We start from the raw sequence: 5,642 nt of genomic DNA, 5'->3' as shown, positions 1-5,642 counted from the left end.
GCCTCCATATGGACATACATACATGTCCATGCATTTAACTGCACACACACAAACATGCATATATATGTGCACACATAAAAGAAATTGAGGTTTTTTTTTTTTTTTATAATATAACCAAGTCCATTTAAATGAAAACAAACATTTATAGACAATATTTGGGAACTTGGGCGTCGTTCTTTCCAAACTACTTCCTGCTGGTAAGGGGCGCTGTCATGGGGGATTCTAAGAAGATGCAGAAATCCTGGCTGTAGTTTGTAAGGCTGCTTTGTCCAGCTGTTTTGAATGTAGGATCACCTGGTACTCTGTTTCAGGCGGTCTGGCTTGATCAAACCACATTAGTCTGGAAGAAACTGAGGTGTTTTTCCTTGGATACAGTGGGGAGGCAGCGGCACGGAGAGGTTAAGTAACTCACCCATGTCTCATTGTTGCGGGTGGGCGAGCATTAGGCTGCTTCCCTAGGGCGGGTCCTAGCAGCACACTTTCACAGATGGCAACTGCTCCTGGATCCTGGGGATTGCCCAGGGCACTTGAAGAGTGGAGAGGAAGTAATAACATGGACAAGGGGTGAGGATTCCCAGGAGTCTCCAGGGCGTTTCAGTCACCTTTTTGTCCCTAGGTCCAGCTTGTCACTCCTGAAATCCATCCCCACAGAGGACAGCCGGGAGCAGAATTAGGTCAACTTTAGAGGAGGTTCTGACCCATTTGGGACCTAAGCACAGACTTGTAGGTCCACCCGAGGCTGCGCTGCGACCCAGGAAGCTGCTGTCCTCACAGTTTGTCCCCTGGTGGTTTGTGAGTGCCCCGAAGTCTGAGAGAGCTGCTCTGAATAGCCCCCACGAGGAGTTAATTGGCTTGGGAAATAAGCGAAGGGTCTTTTAGACATGGAGACTCAAGAGCCATGCCTCTGACAGGACCCCAGATGCAAGCCAGAGTGCTGGAACACAGCCCACCATCTGAGGGACCCGTGGCAAGTACCACAGCTGAAACTAGTCCCAAAGCGCAGCATTACTGGGGTACTTGTCCCAGGGCACTGCCTGTCAACAGACTGGGGTGGAGCGGACGACACAGCCGCCATGCACACTGCTTGCTGGCTTTGAGATCTTTGCAGCGATAGCTTCTTGGTGAAACAGGGATTCTTGACTTTACCGGGGCAAGAATTTCAGAACAAAAAAAAAAAAAAAAAAAAGCATGGAACAGACCTAGAGTTTACCAGGAAGAAAGTTCAACACAGATTTAAGCACAAGGGTTAAAACGAAGTGGCTGGGGGAAAGGAAGAGATGAGACACCTAAATGCAGGTACGAGCTTCTCAGAGAAGACCAACTTAGCCTTCCAGGCTTAAGCCTATATCATTCCATTAGCTCTTCACTTACCTCTCAGAGGGTTGCAAATAGACTCCCGCCCCCTTTTACAAATATTCATTTATGACTTGCCACAGCTTGCTACAGCATGTGAACGCCACAGAGCACTTGTGGAGGTCAGATCACAACTTTTGAGAGTCAGTTCTCTCCTCCCACCAAGTGTGGTCTGGGCCTTGAGCCGGTGGTCACATGTGGTGGCAAATGCCTTTACCTGCAGGGCTATTGCACAGCCCTTTCTCCCTCTTTTTTTGATAAAGGAGGTCATAGGGCGGTTCCGGAGGTACCTTGTGAAGGACGGCAACATGGTAAGGCAAAACCATTGGGTCATTGGGTTGTCCAAGAGGGCTACGACATGTCTTTTACACCTTAAGCGCGATTTCTGGTAAGAGTCCTAGAAAAATGTAGGTTTACAAACTAGGGAAAGAGAAAAGGCTTAATACTTTGGACAGTAAGCAGTTTCCTGCTGTTTTGACAACTTACTTGAAACCTCTCTGTAAAAGAAACAGCATCTCTGTCTCCACTACTGAAATCTGTCAAGGAGTGATGTGAGTAGGGGAGAGATCCCCACCCCCAGCAGCCCCTTACTGTCTGCAACAGACTGGGGAGCTGACCCTCCGCTTACCAGCTGCGGCACTCAGGAAAGCAGCATAGCAGAGGTGGCCTTGTCCCAGGTGTAGGTGACGCAGCCCCAACATAGCGAGCGTCTAACATTTTGTCTCATGGGTGGAGAAGAGATACCCTCACCCCACCCATCAATGCCTGAGATGGGCAGAAGAGCTGGCCCTGGGGTCATGAGACGGGGAGGGCTGTGCCTTCCCTCACTCGGGAGAGTGGCCCCTGCATCTCTCCTGGGCAATACAAGAGGGCTGGCCCCGATGGTGTAGGGTGGGGAGAGAGGAACCTGAAGGCAGGAAAGAGGAGATCTAGCCCCACCCCCTGCTCATTGCCACAAGGGTAAATGGGGGTGGGGGTGGGGCAGTGCCTGAGAGCTCACCCTACTGGTGAAGACAGGGAGGAACTGGCTGGCAGACCAACCCAGGTCCAGGACCAGGGTTATGACTTGGAGACCCAAAGCTGCAAGATCTCCATGGCCCAGAGAAACAACAGGATGCCCAAGGAGAGCACCAGTGAGGACCCAACATCAATAGTGTAGTAAAAGCCAGAGGCCTCGAACCAGACCAATGGCTCCCTGCAATGAAAACTTGCAAGTAAAGATACACGGACAAAGGGCTTTAGCGTGTGCGCCACTGGGTCACACACCACAGCTTCCATGATGAGATTTTTAATTTTTTTCCTTTTTTTTTTTTCTCTTAAATTCTGTATTATTGGGTGTTGCAGAGGCAGAGCATGGATTCAAAGGGATGGGAAAAAGTGAATGGGATCAAGATGTGTAATGCAAAAGACACATTGAATAAATAAAAAGAAAGAAAGAAAAAAGGAAGGGGGAAAGGAAGGAAGGAAGGAAGGAAGACAATTAGTCACCAGCTTTAGATGCACTGGAATTCTTGCCATCAGAGAGACTTTGACCAGACTAAAGAGTGAGGTGATCCCCCCATTTACACATGGGGACACTGAGGTACGGAGCGGGCCCACAGTATCATGTTGCACAGCCAGATGTTTTTGTTTGAGTCCATGGGCCTACACTTTTCCCTGTCTTTCTATCCAGCCTCATTACCAACTCCGCACAGTTCCATACAGCTCTGGAAAGGGGCTATGTTGTAGCTCCCTAGCAGCACGTGAGAATCCCACTCTGCGGAGCCTGCGAAGTCTTGGCACTGGGGCTGTCAGAGCTGAGTGCTAGCTGATACTGTAGAGCCTTTCCAAACACCAAACACCAAGAGCTCATCAGGAAGCATAAAGCTGCAAAAATATCTCCTTGGGCTGGGCGGATAGTTAATGCACTTAACCCAAGTTTGGATTCTCCAGAACCTGGGCAAATCCTTTGTGGACAGGGAGGCTGCCTGTTGTTCTGACCTTATAAGGAGGAGACAGAGATGCCCAGAACACGCTGGCTATTGAGACTAGCCAATCAGTGAACTCTGAGTTTGATTGAAAGACCCTAACCCAGTGATGATGCAGAAGAGTGATGGGAGGAGATTCTTGGCATCAATCTCAGGCTCAGGCCTCCACATGCACACCTATGCATTCAAACCCACATATGTGTGGTCATACACATGCAAACGTGTAAACATGCACACCACACACACAAATGGAAAACGAACTTAAAAACACCTCCTTTATGGGTATTCAAGAATGTCTGCGTAGCTTCCTGCTTGGAATTTGGGCTGGGAGGGGGGAAGGCTGGGAAAGCTTTTTCTAGTCCTCCCTCCCCCACCTTTCACACCCATGTCTTTAGAAGCCGAAAGACATGCGCACATGTCAGGAGCCGCTCTCATCTGTGTGCTCACGGGCCCACCCCTAGTTCCCATGGCAGCCTGGCACATGCTGCCTGTACTTTTCTCTCTCTCTCTTCACACTGCAGTCTGTCTGGCAACTTGTCTGGCTCTCCCAACTGTGCCGGGAATGGCTGGCAGGCTGGGCCGGGCTCTTTCTCCACACCTGGCCGGGCACCTGGCCCAGCATAGGTGCGCAGAGGCTGGTGAGTGGGTGGGTGAGGTGGAGAGGACGGAGCAAGAGCAGAGAGGTAGGAAAATGCACGGTTAAGTGAGGACTGCGGGCCAACAGCATTTCTTGAGCCCCTGCTGTAGGCAAGTCACGGAGGAGGCCAGCTTGTCAGATGCCCCTGCAGTTTCTAAACCCTGAATGTATTGTTTGTCTCTAAACTTTACAGCGTATGGGTGAGGTAAGTCGCACACAATCGTGGGATATAGAATTGTGAGGGGGGTAGCTAAAAGGGCAGTGCCCTCAGGCCATGAAGCTTGCTTTGAGTGCTGGTTCTACCCCAGCCGGCTATGTGTTCCGGACTTACACACAAGGGTGACTCTGTGCCCACACTTTTACAGAGCTCAGTCTGAAGCCTAGGACTGCGTCCTTCATTGAGTAAGAAGTGTGTGGTGCCCCGGGTCTCTAGGTAGGCTCAGGCCTGGAGATAAGTAAGTTCCAGAACCAGAGGCTATGAGCACCTTCTGTCAGTGTTCACAGAGCATCCAACAGGGCTGGGCCCAAAAAGGCCAGCAGTGGAATGAGGGGATGCTTCCACGGGTAAAAGCGCCTGCTGCGAAGGATGAGGACCTGGGTTCAAATCCCCAGCCCCCATATAAAAATCCGGGCGTGGCATCTATAACTCCAGTGCTGAGGAGAGAGAGAGAGAGACAGGAGGATGCTGGGGCTTGCTGTCTGCCAGCCTAGCTATGGACTCAGGGAGACCCTGTCTCAGAGGATGAGGTGGAGTGTGATAGAGCAGGACACCTGATGTCCTCTTCTGACCACTGTATAGTAAATGAGCACAAACGTACAGCATGGATATAGCACACACACGCATGCACACGCACACACACAACATGGATAGCACACACACGCACACGCGCGCGCACACACACGTACGCAGTAAAACAAAGCAAGCCGGCTGCAAAGGACACGTCGACAGGTTCCTGAGGATTATATTTGAGCCAAGGGTGTGGCTGGGTGGACAGCTGCTGGTCACTGTCCACAGCTCTGTGAGTTTTAGGGGGACTGGATCGGGGAGAAAACCTGTAACGAGTGACACTTCCTCCCTGACCAGTGGCTACAGGACCCAGGCAGGGAAGTGACAGGACACAAAGCTGCTACATCGTGGTTTTTCTCATTCTGTGAGTAAATGCCTGCCGAGAGGCCACCTACAGGATAACGGGGTCCTCGGGCTTGCAGTCTGAGGGGAAGGCATGGCTTCAGGAGCACACTGGTCACGTCATTGCATCTGAACTCAGAAACTGTGGCTAGACCCCCAAAGCCACAAGGGCCACTCCCAGTGACCCGCTTTCTCCAGTGGGTCTCCAACCCACAAAGTCCCACAGCCTCCCCACACAGCACCGCCAGGTGGGGACCAATGAGCCCATGTGGGGACAGTTCACAGTCAGACACAATCCCCATCATGTCTCCACCAGCAGCACTCCACTGTGAGTGCCCGCTCATCGGGCACCTGTGAGCTAGGCGTTAGTCCAGGCTTCGGAGAAACAATGTTAGGAGTCATGGGCCGGCGAGATGGCCCGGTGGGTAAAGGAGCTTGCTGACAAGCCTGAAAACCTTCAGTTTGATCTTTGGCACCCACGTGGTGGGAGGAGAAAAAACAACCCCCACAAGACATCCTCTGACCCCCACACACATGCATGCATGCTCACACTTGG

Source organism: Phodopus roborovskii, unplaced genomic scaffold (assembly GCF_943737965.1).
Source record: "Phodopus roborovskii unplaced genomic scaffold, PHOROB, whole genome shotgun sequence".
NCBI classification, from domain to species: Eukaryota; Metazoa; Chordata; class Mammalia; order Rodentia; family Cricetidae; genus Phodopus; species Phodopus roborovskii.
Note: the sequence above shows the minus strand (reverse complement) of the source record.